Source organism: Podarcis gaigeae (genome assembly GCF_964106915.1).
Source record: "Podarcis gaigeae genome assembly, chromosome: 4".
Classification (NCBI taxonomy): Eukaryota; Metazoa; Chordata; class Lepidosauria; order Squamata; family Lacertidae; genus Podarcis; species Podarcis gaigeae.
In genome coordinates, this window is record NC_139677.1 from 58,296,729 (window position 1) to 58,311,772 (window position 15,044).

Here is a 15,044-nt window from a genome sequence, read left to right on the forward strand (position 1 = left end):
CAATGACTATGCTGTGGCTATGGTGGTTGCCGTTCTTTATGGGGCCGGGTAGGAATTTGTCCACCAGGCAAATGGGCTCTTACTTTGTGGTTTTGCCTACCTCATAGCAATTGTCACAACAGGTTGGGCGTTGGGGCAGTCCTTTGTCTTGGATGGAGAGGAGGTTGCAGTCTCTTCCTACCCCTCCAAACTCTGGCGTATCCCGTTAAAGCAGTGGTTCTCAACCTGTGGGTCCCCAGATGTTGTTGGACTACAACTCCTATCATCCCTGAGCTCTGGCCTTGCTAGCTAGGGGTGATGGGAGTTGTACTCCCAAAACATAAGGGGACCCACAGGTTGAGAAAGGCTGTGTTAAAGGGACCTGGTGGGAGTAGTCATGTCTGCGTGCCGAAGCGGGGTCAGGGCCAAAGGCACACCCCCAGATGGTGGTCCCCATGGGGGTCACCCTATTTGATGTAAGTCTTAGAGACCCCCCCACCTGGATTGACTATGTGGGCGGGCTGGAGGCATTTTGATTTTCCCATGACCAAGCCAAACCTCTTTCATCTGTATTCAATAAAGTTGTGGCCTATTTGATCCAAACCAGTCTTATTGGTCTCTTATTTATATGGGTTGGGGTATGGGGAGCACAATGCTTGGACCTGCAAGTGCTTTAGTGCTTAAAGGTTGTCCTCTAGCACCATTTTCGCCCCTCAAAGATGGTAAATTTAAGTTTCCACTGACACACACCTGTTCTGGATGTTGTTTTGACTTTAATGAGTTTGAGGAGGTTTATATCTCTGTACTGAGCAACCTCTATCACTTTGACATTTACGTTTTTTCCTTTTTTATAAATGTCTTATAAAAAGAGAATCATTTAGCATCTGTTACTATTTCTACCAACATCTGTCTCAGTCAGACATTGTTAAATATATGAATAATATATTAAAATTCAGTATACTTTTCGGGGGAATTTTCTGAAGTCACAGCTTGATTACTCATGCTATAGTGAGAATCTGATAGTGGTTCATTAACTCATTTAGAGACCTATACATTGTACCATTGTCACATCTTTGCTATTTTCCTACAAGTAGCTCCTGAATGACAAATGTAACATGTAAATCACAAAATGTTATAGCTGGGACCCATGGAATTGGCGTGTGTCCCATCTCTCAGCAGAGTGCAGATTCTGTTATCTAGGGACCCAAGTGATGAGCCTATTTAGAATCATCTAAGTATTACCCAGGTGGCACTGTGGGTTAAACCACAGTGCCTAGGGCTTGCCAATCAGAAGGTAGGCAGTTTGAATCCCTGTGATGGGGTGAGCTCCCATTGCTCAGTCCCTGCTCCTGCCAACCTAGCAGTTCAAAAATACGTCAAAGTGCAAGTAGATAAATAGGTACCACTCCAGCAGGAAGGTAAATGGTGTTTCCGTGTGCTGCTCTGGTTCGCCAGAAGTGGCTTAGTCATGCTGGCCACATGACCCGGAAGCTGTACACCAGCTCCCTTGGCGAAAAAAGCGAGATGAGCACCGCAACCCCAGAGTCGGTCATGACTGGACCTTACCTTTACCTTTACTTTAAATACTACCCCAGCTGCATTGGGAACTGCTGGGAGAAAACGGATGTTGCACACAACCCCAATCTCTGATTCCAGGGGCTTCAAGCACTTACTCATGGTTTGTGTTTCCTTTGGAATGATGGAGAGTGGAGACTGTAGTGTCTTTATGATATATGGTTTACATACTTATATATACAAACTGAGCCTGTGAGTTAAGGGTGGGGGCCCTACCAATTTCTTGTCTGGCATGGATCCACTTCCTTTGTTCCCTTAATGGCCCATTACCCAGGCTATCACCTCAACAGAAGGGTAGCCTGGCTATTCCAAGAAGTGGAAGGGGGCCAAGGGATTCAGCCTAATTCCCCCCAAAACTCATAACAGTTTCTACATGGGTAATATACTGTTGACAAGACCCTATAGAATCTATTTCCTAGGGAAAAATCTTTGCTTTGCAAAAGAAGCAAAAGAAAAGCAAACTTATTTTAATTTGTTAGTCCTAATTGCTTTAATATATTTCATAAACAATATTGCACTAATTCCCTTTCCTCACAATAAAATCAACAAAACCTACTTGTGAATGTTGGGAGTTGTAGTTAACAATACCAACCCCCTCTCTTATCCTGCGAGGTTACATAGACATTTCAGATATGTGCCCTAGAAATGTAGCGTTTTAGAAATGCATCCTTAAGGTTAAGAAATGAGTAAGTGTACTGATGGAACTGAAGCCTGTAGCAAACTCTGCATGCTCCAAATCTAGAATTGCTTTTAGAATTTCTCTTTGTTTAGAAATGCCAGAAGAATATTATAGAAGGCAAAGAAGCAATAAAAGAACAGAATGGAGGAAAACACAAATTCCCATTTCAATTGTTAAACTGCAGTGACGTGGCATTTGAAAAGGTAGGTTTTATGCTAAATCAGGGATGTGGAACTGCGGGTCTCTGATTTCCCATCATCTCTGACTTTTGACCAGACTTGTTGGTGTTGATGGGAGTTAGGAGTCCAACAACATCTGAAGGACCACATGTTTCCCATCTCTTTGCTAAACAGTAATAGAGACCCAATCTCTAATATATATTTTTCAGAATATCTGGAAAAAGGATTTGTTCTGAATTAAACTGAAGTATGAAAGCTATTTCATCTGATGTAGTTAAATAAAGGAGCAATTAGGAGAGTGAAGGCAGACCTCAATTCATGTTATGTAACTCTTAATCTAGCAGGATCTATGGTCAAAGATTTCATCATTTTAGAGCACCAAAATGAAATATTGATTGACTAGCATTAGCACTATGTGGTAAATTTCTAAAGGCTATAGTTGATGAGAAATGGGGGCACTTTGTGCTTATTGCTCTCATTGCTGAATTTTTTCCCTAACATCCTTGCAGTTTTAATTTACAAGGGTTTCATTTTTGTAATATTGTTGGCAGCACTGAATGAAATACCATGGGATAATATGGTGCAAAATGTCCCTTCATTTTTCTTTTCTCTCTTTACAAAGTATCCTTTCTTCCCCTCTTTCATTAAATCTGTGGGTCTTGCAGATTTTTTCTGTCTGTGGAAGCAAGATTGACAGCTAAGATCCAAGGTTCTGGGTGCATCACAAAATATACATATTGGATTTAAAATGTATCACCTTGTGGGCCAGTCCTTTTTAGCTATGCAGGGGATGTACTGCCCAGTGACAAGGCAAGGCTAAATTATCTTTCTCAAACAACCTGTTGCAGCATTTAGGAATCTGGAAATGGGACAGGTATCTCTTGGAAGAAAATCAAACGCTACACATTCTATTTTGTTTACATGGATTTTGTTTACATGGATCCTTAGAGTTCTCTAATATTAAAAACCATGCAGAAAAAGGATTCAAGTGCACCAGATGAAATCTAGCTGAAACTAAATTCAACATTCCCATACCCAAAAAGTGATTTTAATTGCGTTGTTTATTAACCTTGACCTATCTATGCATACTGCCAACCACAATTCCAGCTACTAATACTAGAAAGTTATGATTATATACATTTCTCTCATTTGCTTCAAGACTGGATTAGCTGATCCATGTGTTGATTTTAAGATGATAGACACCAGATACAAGGCGTACTCTGAACAGGAAAGGTAATCATTCCAATAACTATTATATGTGATGTATTTCAAAGCTGTTTGGCTTCTGTCAAGACATGTTAGACCTTTTTGTCCCAGTGTGTCCTTCAGGATCTGTGTCTTTATTGAGACTTCTATAAAATAATTATGGGCTCCCAGCTCATTTGATTTTAACTACTTTTCTACTCTGGTGAAAGATTTACTACGGCTAACTCTAGCACTTTCCAGAAGCAAATTACCTAGTTCTTCACAAATAATAATAAAAAAGCTGCAACAGAAGTATAAAACTGAATCCATAAATAAACATTTGTTGATCCAATCTAAGTTATCACCGCCTGATGGTATACAAGCTGAAGATGCAGAAGAGAGGAACTAGATCGGCATCCTGTTTGCTATCAAGTGCTATTCAGCCTCAGCACTATAGGAACTCAGCACTATAGCTCTTGTGACAAAACATATGCTTTGCATACAAAAGGTCTTATGTTCAGGTTAAAATTGCAACAGCCCCAGTAAAGCTGTGAGTGACCTCTGTCTGAAATTCTAGAGAGATGCTGACTGTGTGTGTCAAATACCGAGCTACATGGACCAGTGTTCTGTCTCAGGATAAGGCTGCTTCCTTATAGGAATTTATGTTGTTGTTATATTTCCACTAAATTACCACCACACAGCCCAGAGTGCCATGTGACAATATAGGACTTGCATGATTGTCAAGGGAAGGGAAGGGAACAGAACAGAAAAGCCACTCCATGACCCATGCCTGATGACAGCCATGTCCAATATTGCCCACTTTGGGAACTGAGAGTAACCAAAAAGGGAAAGGAGGTGTGGAACTCCCTCTGTGGGAGGGCTGAGCCCCCCAGTGCTCCTGCCAGGCTTCGGGGAAATGGCTTCCTCCCTCCCTTTGGCCGTGGATGAGCAGGACAAAGTGATTAGTCTTACCAGTTAAAGAGATATTTAATGTTCACAGTGAAAGAACAAAGACTCCATTCCCAGAGGAAAGGTCTCCTAATTAAGGTTTCCACCCACTCCCCCCCAGCCACCCCCATCACTTTTTGTCTGGTAACCTGATCTCGCAACCATTTGGTCTTCTGTGTAGCTACCTTATCTGTTCTCCTTGACTTTGGACTGAGCACTGGGACACTTTCCAGCAAAAGGGAGTCTGTTAATTCTCTCTCTCCCTGTTCTTCTTCTCCTAGCTGTTCCCCACTCAGTTCTGCCCAGCTGCTGTCTTCCAAACTATGTTACTCTGCAAACCACTGCTCCAAATCTATACTGCTCCACTGTTCCTGGGCAGTTGCAGGATTCTGGTCAGGAGCAGGGGGAGGGGGAGGCACCCACCATTCCTCAACAGAGTAGCTCTCCTCAGCCTGGCCTCTGATAGCTCCTATCTCTGATAAAAATGAAATTTGGCCAAGGATTATGGAAGGTTAAAGGGCAACCCAGCCTCTTACTGTATGCTTCCTGTCACCTGCATCAACATATGCAGAGGCTCATGGGAGGGCAACATGTGCTCAACATTACCCACAAGGGAGAGACCATATTGGACACTTGTTTTCAATTTCTTCCTTTTTCCTGTGCAGGTTTGAATTTAACATGAGAAACTACAGGGAACTGTCAACTTTCACTGCTTCCTTTATAATGCGTTGGGCAATTGGTCCCTCTAGCGCAGTATTATCTGCACCGACTGGCAACATCTCTCCAAGATTTCAGAGGCAGGTCTCTCCCAGCATGGACAAATACAAGGCAAATTTAAATTGCATAGAAAGCAAAGCTAGCCATTAGTGTCTCTACCAGCTTGAGAATGCAAGTCAGTTCCTGTTTTTTGATTCGTGTGCGAGCCAGATATAATCCATCACAGCTAAATATAAGGGCCTAATGTTCTCCCTTGAAAGGTCCTTCAAAAATTGACCACACATAGGTATTCAATTATTTTAATGTAAAAGGCAGTACCTTTTACATTTGTATCACCCCCAAATACACTGCTTTATGAAAGCATGACGGAAAAGGCAAATAACCATGTTTTGTTATTTTTTATAAAGAAAAGGAACTGTGGTGAAGTACCATATAATTGGGTACGTCATTAAAATCTGTACAGTTATTGAATATGTGTATTTCAGCAGAGCTTATTTTCTTGAAGCTTTAAGTTTAAACCTCTCAACTCACTGTTCTTGGTGTGTTATCTTTGATGAGCCCATGAAACTTCTTTCTCATTCCCTGGGGTTTCTTGTTACATCTCACAATTTAAGATTGGAACAATGAACAACTTAGCGAATCAACAACTTAGAGAACCAATAATTGATAGATTTGTCAATCACGAAGAGGGGGGAAAGGCTACAGCTCCAAACAGCTTAATTGAGGGTTTTTGTTTTGTTTTTTAAGCTAAAGGTTGAGTATCAGAGGTGGACATCCTAGAGCCCCAGAAGATGCCAAAACAAGCATTTATGTGGTGCTGGTTCTGTCTCAGTGGATAACTGTCATTATATGGAAACAATTTGCTTGGATACCGTGAGAAAATTTGGCTTTAGGTAAATTTTTGGACAAGGTTCATCACTTCACAGATATATACACTAGAAATAAAATTAGCAACTCTAGAGCACTTAATAAGACTGGATAGCATCCAAATAGCTACTCTAAATATTCCCATGGAATTGTATGTACCCAGCTGGATTCTTTGAGCAGCAGGCACTCGTGCTATATTGCAAGCTATTCCTGAAACTGTTAGTGGCAAGGAAAAATAGGTGTATAAAAGAGAATTCCTGCATGCAAAGACCCAAATTGGGCAAGTACTCTTTGGTGAGAGAACCCCAACAGAGATTTAAATATAGAGATTGAAATAAAAGCGTGGAAACATAGACCTTTAAAATATGCCCTTCTAAGTTCCTTCAAAAGTTTCCCTCTTTCCTTAGCATAGTAAAAGTCCACACATTTGATAAGTTAGAAATAGTTTACTTACAAACTCTCCAAAGGTCAAATTCATGTGCTTTTCCATACAGTATTCAGAAAAGGTTGCACAGACAGTAAAATTTGGCTTTAGCTTCAGTGGTGAGTTCCTAAATTATTGGTATAGGAACACATGCAACTGTAATAGCCATGAAGTTTGATCTGCATCAACAAGCTCAAAACCTCTTTACACATTGAGCTTCTTTGGTAGACAGTGGCTGGATCAAAGAAGCATTTCAGTTAAATGTGTTGTAAACTTTGTATAAGAAATCATATTGGCAAAAATGGAACTCCACAGCACCATGTAGTGTCACAGTGTTATAATGCATATACTACACAAATAAAGTGCTTTTTCTTCACCATTGTAGCTGACTCCTGGGAGGATAACAAAGGCTTGATGACGAAGTCCTTCCCAAGGTGAGCTAAGCCTGGCAGGACAGCTTACTCTATGGTCTTAACCCCTTCATTCATTAATTAGACTTAAGCATGTTGGTTTTATTTGGCTGGTTATCCCACAGAAATTACTTTGCTCAAATGCCATTTAATTATGTACAATGGAAGGCTAACCTTAGAGAATCAATAGATTCAAATAACTTCCAATGTGAAACTTCCTATGCATGGAAGCCTCTGGTATGTTAAGAGAGTATTGCTATCCCACTGGCACTCCATAGACATTGGAATACATGTAGCAATAACTCCCCTGTTCTGCACTTTGATAGCATCAAGACCTCCAAGATACTTAGAGAGTGGTGGAATTACTGCCTGCTCTGTGTGGCAGAGATTCAGAGGCTGCACTAGCCCTCTCTATTCATACCCAAAGAGGTTTGTGGTATGTATTTCAGATTCTAAGTCAGGCTTTTGACAGACTTGAATTTATATATTTAGGAGTAAAAGGTAAAGGTAAAGGACCCCTGGACGGTTAAGTCCAGTCAAAGGCGACTATGGGGTTGCAGCGCTCATCTCGCTTTCACACCGAGGGAGCAGGCGTTTGTCCACAGACAGTTTCCTGGGTCATGTGGCCAGCATGACTAAACCACTTCTGGTGCAATGAAACACCATGATTAGTGCCAGAGTGCACGGAAACGCTGTTTACCTTCCCGCCACAGCGGTACCTATTTATCTACTTGCATTGGTGTGCTTTTGAACTGCTAGGTTGGCAGTAGGTGGGACAGAGCAATGGGAGCTCACCCCATCGTGGGGATTCGAACCGCCGACCTTCCAATCGGCAAGCCCAAGAGGCTCAGTGGTTTAGACCACAGCGCCACCCACATCCCTGTATTTAGGAGTGCAACACAGTGGTCCCATTTCCCCATGCTTTATCCTTAAAGAACAGTTCAGCAAAGTACATGGCAGCAGGTTGACAAGAAACTGGGAGGCGAAGTTTTGTATCTACCCTTTCAACTATAAGAAATGGATTCTAATAATGCTCAAAGAGAGCTCTATTCATAACCAATCATCACATTCTCAGAATAGTCTTCCTACTTCTTCACCCCTTCCCTTTTCCCCCTCAACTACTGGATGCTGTTAAAGACACACTGCTTAAAACTAAAACTCAAGGTTAACAGAATACAACACAACACAAAACAAAACAAAACAAAACAAAACAAAACAAGAGTGACTTTGTGCACCAGGTTGATACAATTTTCTGATATTCTTGTGGCCACCACTCCCTACATCCTTGTAGTGAAGGAATGTTGTACACCAAGGAAAGTGAAAACTGTGGGTGGGTGGATGGGGTAGGGAACCAGGTATCTTAAAACACATTGAAGACACACTTGCTGAAACCTGCTTGCCGTTTTGAAGTGGGAGCCTGAGAGATAGACATCAGATTAATTCTTTATTTAAAATTAGATTTTGTTATCAGCAACTTATTAGAATACACTTGGAAATGTTAATTAATAAAAAGTGCATTTCTATTAGCAAGTTTGTTTTTCCCCTTTACCAAACACTATAGCTTGCAAACTGAATGCATTAGGATTCATAAATACCACTGACTTCATGCATCTTAACTGTACTAATGGAAAAACATTAATAATTGTCATCTGCATTACTAAGATACCCAGTTAATCCATTTGCATAAATTCTGCCTCAGAGTGTTAGACATTTGTAAATCATTTGCAAAGTAATTTCAAATTAATGCACCATTCAGTTGATTTATGAATGCAAAATAACATTAAAACTTAAAATGACTATTTTAATCAGTCCTTTTGAAGGAAAAAAGGCAAATAAAGCATAAGCTCAACCAGTATATATAATCTAGATTTCCCAGTCACAAGTGGGCAAGTGGTGATTGGAACAGCTCATACTTTGTGAGATCCCTGAACTACAAATGATATCTCTTGTATTTCCCGTATGGGGAAAATGCAGAAGTGTGACTCTTGCTTTCCTTTCTTTTTTTCTTCTTTCTTTCTTTCTTTCTTTCTTTCTTTCTTTCTGAACAATGCATGGATTCCAAGAAGCATATTTGACTAGCAATGGAAGTTATTCCGTTGGTGATTTTCCTAGTAAGACTGGGCAGATGTCTGCTATTGATGGTTTAGGTTCAAGACATTCCAGTGCAGAGCATACTGTTAGCTTAGGTGACTAATTGAATCACTTGCCTATAATACTTTATTAAAGGAGGCAAGTGCTCTTCAGCAATCTGCTGGGTTGTTGTATCACAGGTATCACAAAGTAAATGACAGCAGAATCCTGACTTTTTGGGGTTTCTGGCTCTGCTATCTGTTAGTTCCTAGGAATTTTAAAGGTACATTGTGATGATTCAGATGGTAGATGGATCATCTCAGTGGTATCTTTGCTGATGTTTCCTTTGATTGTTACATTTCCTCTCAAACGTTAATGTATATTTCTTTGCAGACGGACTCTCATGATTATTGTGGTAGAAGTCATATTCATCACGTTAAGTGAGTTATGGAAAATGTTTCTCAGTTCCATTAAATGTATAGATTAATATGAGCAGTCTATATGTGCAAATACATATTTAAATGAGATAGATGACTATAAATCACGTGCAAAGGGTAGAGAGGATGTGAAACTATTGAGTTGTAGATGATGTGCATTTGTCCTCCCAACTCTGGCAGTATCATACCTCTATAAACAGCCGTAGCTTCCCTCAAGTAATCCTGGGATCTGTAGTTTAAGGCTGATTAGAGTTGTTAAGTAAGAAACATTTCCCTCCAAGAGCTACAATGGCAGAATTCTCTGGGAAGAGGAATTGACTGTTAAACCACTTTGATAACTGTAGCTCTGTGAGGGAAATATGGGTGTCCTAACAACTCCCATGCTCTTAATAATCTGCAATTCTCATAATTTTTGGGGGGTAGACAGGACTGATTCTCCTTTAAATGTCTAGTTCTGATGGGGTCTTAGTATCTTGGCTAAAGTAATGGCTTCCAGAACCCAATTTTGTTGTCTGTCTGTTAGTCCGCAAACCACAGGGATATAATTAAAAAGTAATTTAACTATAAATGCCATGTTAAATCAAACTGTCTCCTTTATTTTCTGACCTGGCTACAAAGGGACTTATCCTTTTGATGGACTGCCATGGGCATTGGATTAAGTCTCTGTGATGACAGAAACCTACTTCATCAAGTTTAGTGAATGTTCTAGTTCTGGAAAAAAATATGCTCAGAGCATTTCAGATCTTAGATTTGAGAAATTTCATCTATATCTGTTAACTGTATTCAAATTAACTCTGCCCACGTGGTTTTGTTTTCACATATGCAACATTCCCTTCCTTTGAAGAAATATGAAAGTTAATCAATGTATATTGGTTTCCTACAGTGATTTAATCAAGTGGAAAAAATGCTCTTAGCTTGCCAGAATTTGAAGAGGCAGAAGCTGCCTTTTTGCCCATTACGTTTTAAATTCACAATGCTGTAAAAATGATTCAAAATGAGAGCTATTTAGTCTGTTGAAGTTTATCCATTTTAATACATCATTTCCTTCTAATTGCTTCTTGATTACATTTATGCATTTGCTTCAACAAGCTTGCCCATTAGGCCATTTCAAAAGTGTATGGTGTTTTTTTTAAAGTGCTTCTTAAATATCATTTTTGGATTAGTTGCTTTCATATTTTTAAATATTTCACCTTCAGCTTCAGTTTTCTCACTGAGTCAAAATTAAAATATTTAGGTTCACATGTATTTTTCATTTCAGCGTTAATCTAGCTACATTTTACACTTTCATAAAGTCTATGGAATATATTTGAAAATCAGGTCTGCTCTTTCCACTTATAGAGCCAAGGCAGATGCCTAGGGCAGGCACATTATAAAGAATGCTAGCTTTGGTCTTCAAATGTTTGATCATTTATCTGAATTTCCAAATGTTTGGCTCTATAAAGTCAAATGTATGTTGTTTGTCAGAACGCCTTACATCTAAAAAAGAAGAAAGAAATTAAATAAAAAGTATGTTTTTCAGACAAAGTAACTGATCTACTAAAATGGTGGTGTTTCTCCAATTTCTACACTGTTTGGGAAATTGCTAACAAATTATACCATGGAAGTTGCCACATTTCAAATTTCAGTTGGCTGTTAACTGTTAATAACTTGTGTGAAAAAAGTATTTTTTTCTTCATTCGTGAATACTACATTCATTTTGTGGGTGCATCAGAAAGTCAGACTGTGCTTACTACATTTATAATAATCAAAAAGCCCATTGCTCAGGTACACATGTTTTTGCATGCAACAATTTCCACGTTCAGTCCCTAGCATCTCTAGGTAAGCTTGGGAATGTCTTCTGTTTAAAACCCTGGAAAATCTGGGTTGTATCCAATAAGATTTTCTTAGCATAGACATGTTTAATTTAATGGATCTAAGTTAATTTCATATAACCCTGTCATAATACATTTGCAAATGGGTGGTGATGGTGGCAGGGTTGAGTTTTACAGGGGAGAAGTAGAAAAGCTGAGCACCACTCCTGCCTACCGCTTTTGTCCTTCGTATTTTTCTTCCTCACTGCTTTGGACTAGGGAAGTAGATGCCCATATCTGCTGCTCATAATTTTGTTCCATTCCAAGTAGATATTCACAGGAAAATGTTGAAGGGTCTAAGACTGCCATCACTGTTGTTATTTCCTAACCTTTGCGACTTGCTATATATATCAATACATGGGCTTTCATCTATGTTTTGTAAAGATGGCTTGTTTTGCAATGTACAGTATTTGTGTTTTTACTGTTTAAATTTGTTCTTGACATACAGCATTCTGACCTTTTGTACTATTATCTAAGAGGAGCTCCACAATTTTGTCAAGTGACTAATCTTATTCTTTCACCTCAAGCGAATAAATAACTACTGGTGACATTTGCTATTTTCGGACAAGCATTTTAATCCCACAAGTATCTAACACACATACGCATATGTATATATGTTATGTGATACTGTTGGATAAAGATTTTCTTGTAATAGAACCATAATTTATTATTCATGCTGTATCGTAAACAGAATTCAAGTTTCCATGGGCAAATTTAGGCTGTACAGTGGTACCTCGGGTTACAAACACCTCGGGTTACAAACTCTTCAGGTTACAGACTCTGCTAACCTGGAAGTAGTACCTCGGGTTAAGAACTTTACCTCAGGATGAGAACGGAAATCATGCAGTGGCGGCACAGGTGCAGCAAGAGGCCCCATTAGTTAGTGGTACCTCAGGTTAAGAACGGTTTCAGGTTAAGAACAGACCTCCAGAACGAATTAAGTTCGTAACCAGAGATATCACTGTATGTCCAGACTTTTTGTAGGCAAGTGAAATGTTCACCATATGGAGGGCTCCTCCAGATTACCAAACATTCATCCTGAATTCTGCTTTTTATGATCTAGTTGAAATTCCTTCATTGCAAGCGGTTGGACTAGATGACCATTGGTGTCCCACCAAACTCTACAATTCTATGAATATCCTGCACAAAGTCTTTATTGGGCATTTGTTTGATGAATGAGCATAAGCATTCATCCTGATTTGACAGATCCAGTACATTTGTGTGCAGCATTGTCATCTTTGTTGTTTTAACAAGGTATAAGTTAGGGATGGGCCCAGCATACATTTTATTAAGCTCACTTCGGCAGAGCTCACATTTAAAGATGAATCTAGCCAATTTACCCTTTTCTGCCTGTACCAATATGTGAACTGAAGCACAGTCATCCTTCAAAACTTACATTTCTCTGAATTTTGCAGCTCAATTCTCCAGCCCACTAGTGTGTGCAAGAATGCAGAGTATATAAACAGTGCATGAAAGGCACATATTAGTGAAAGTTTGTGTACATTACGGAAATTTGCACATTGTGTATATTAGGAGGAAAATGTGTACTAAAATGCTGATAAATTTTCACGAGGACTTTAAAAATAAAGAATTCACAAATTGGTGTGGGAGTCGGGTAAATGAGAAACTGAGAGTCAGATTCAACTACTGAGCTCTTGTAGCAGAAGCCAGCTTAAAGACGTCTGCTAATGCAAAATGGGACTTTGCTCACTCCTCCTTTTGTGTCCCCTGCACTGCCCTCAGATCTGGAGATTCAGGAGATTTCCCCAAAACAATGTGCAAGAAGAGGAGAGGGGAGAAATGCTTGTGCTAATACTTAGCACTACATTTAATTCTACCCTCAGAGAAACCGAAATTGATGCATTTGCCTATATAATACCCTTCTTGAGAAATATTAGTTCTTGGAAATAAACTTGTAATGAAACTGTAAATGAAAGGTTGACACATAATGGAAATACAAAGTGACTTCATAGCCAAGCGATTCACTCTAAAAACAGAAATATATAGCCAACCATACATACCAGCTTTAAAATTGAAAATGGTCTCTTATTGACCAGCAAAGCCTAGGGTTAAGCAAGTTTGCAGAATCGTAGCTCTCAGATATAATATAGAGCAGCTTGCAAACTGTGAATGCGTAGAAGTGAAACTACTTTATTGATTTTCATTATCCTAGTTGAAAGAAAAGTCAAAGATAAACAAAGTACGGTGAGTGACAGATACATTAGTGTGTGTGTGTGTGTGTTTTGCCTTCTCACTTCTATCTTATGAAACAAAGATACCAGTACAGGATGACAACGCTTCTTTGAAAAGCAAGGAAGAGAAACCAAACTTCAACATTTTTTCTGAGGTACTTGAAATTCAAGAATTAAGCAATTAAAGCCAGGACTGTGCAAGCATATTTGTGTCATTGTACAATGTTTTTCATAACATGTGAACAGAGTGGAAGAAAAACTGAAATGTTTCTCCTGCTGGTGACATTAGGTACAATGGAATGAAAAAATAAACTGGCGTTAACTACTGTCATGATGTCAGTAACTAAATGACTTGATTTGACAATTGTAAGTATGTAATCTCTGACAGGTACACCCTCATTTCACTGCCAGGGCACTAAGTACTATAATAAACATGTCACCTGACATCAGGTTATTACTGATTGAAGACAACCCTTTGTGTGTATTCTTAACCATTCTCATTTAGTGAAACCTTTCTTCCTTTATCCATTTTTATGTACAGTCTATAATGAACAAACAGTCAGCAATGGAGTGTTAAGAGCTATTCCTGTTGCTTTGCAAAAAAACACAGAACAAACTTTCCTCGTTTCATTTTGTTTTCTTAAACAGAAGGAAAAGAAGGGCACCTGAATTAATAACAAGCACAAAGTCAGTTCATTTTATTCACACATACATATAGTCATGGGCAGCTGGATACAAATAAGCATATCTTGAGAACAGAAAATTTGAGGGAAATGAGTCTGTCTCAAATGGACTTAGTTTTGGTTTGTGGATACATATTTGTTCTATGGTACCTGGGAATATTTCTCAGGAGATGTAGGATCATTTGGCTTTTCCCTTTCTGTGGGCAGAGAGAGGTTGTCCCTAAGAGAGGTAAACCCAACATAACAAGCCTCCTTTGTGAGGCTATAGAAAGGTCAACTGACACTATCGCTCCAACCTTGGCGAGGGCAAAAAGGAGGCATATGATCTAGTCCATGGGACTGTGCCAGGCTTGAAGAATTTAAAACTGGGCTAGTTCATCTGGCTCCAATTTTAAACAGCTGATGTTAGCCCTAAATGATTTATAATTATTAATTATTATAAATTATCCACCTTTCACTCTAAAGGTCACCGGGTGTGTTACAGCATCTTTAGGAACTGAAAACAGTTTAAAACAACTTGTAAGAAAGTGGGTCCTAAAATTATACACCTCAAGTGTAAAGATAAGGTTGTGACCATTCCATTCTACCTACCAATCCTCTTCAGAGGCATGTTCAACTCCATGTACCACCACCAAGTCAAGTGAAACCTTTGTCTGCAGACAAATGGTGGCACCTACATTATGAAAGATGCATCGTCCCTTCTGTGGGTTCTTTTCAGAACCAGTTGGTGGTGTCTCCTACCCCAAGCCTTTAAACTTGTCTTTTGAAACAAATCTGATGCCTTCCCTGTCTTCATGTTGAGCAAGAGAGATAGGAAGCAATCCTGTTTCATCAGATCTGCTGAAAGAC

At 39.3% G+C, this 15,044-nt stretch overlaps 1 long non-coding RNA gene across 1 annotated transcript in view; it reads left to right on the plus strand.

The window, feature by feature from the left end:
* Nucleotides 1–434: 434 nt before the first annotated feature.
* The window catches only part of LOC310842813, a 78,913-nt gene continuing 64,303 nt past the window's right edge, over nucleotides 435–15,044 (plus strand). Inside the window, exons 1-4 of the long non-coding RNA XR_014563354.1 lie at nucleotides 435–455; nucleotides 2,326–2,436; nucleotides 3,572–3,645; nucleotides 9,427–9,473. This is a non-coding gene — a long non-coding RNA (uncharacterized lncRNA). The remainder of the gene's footprint in view (nucleotides 456–2,325; nucleotides 2,437–3,571; nucleotides 3,646–9,426; nucleotides 9,474–15,044) is intronic.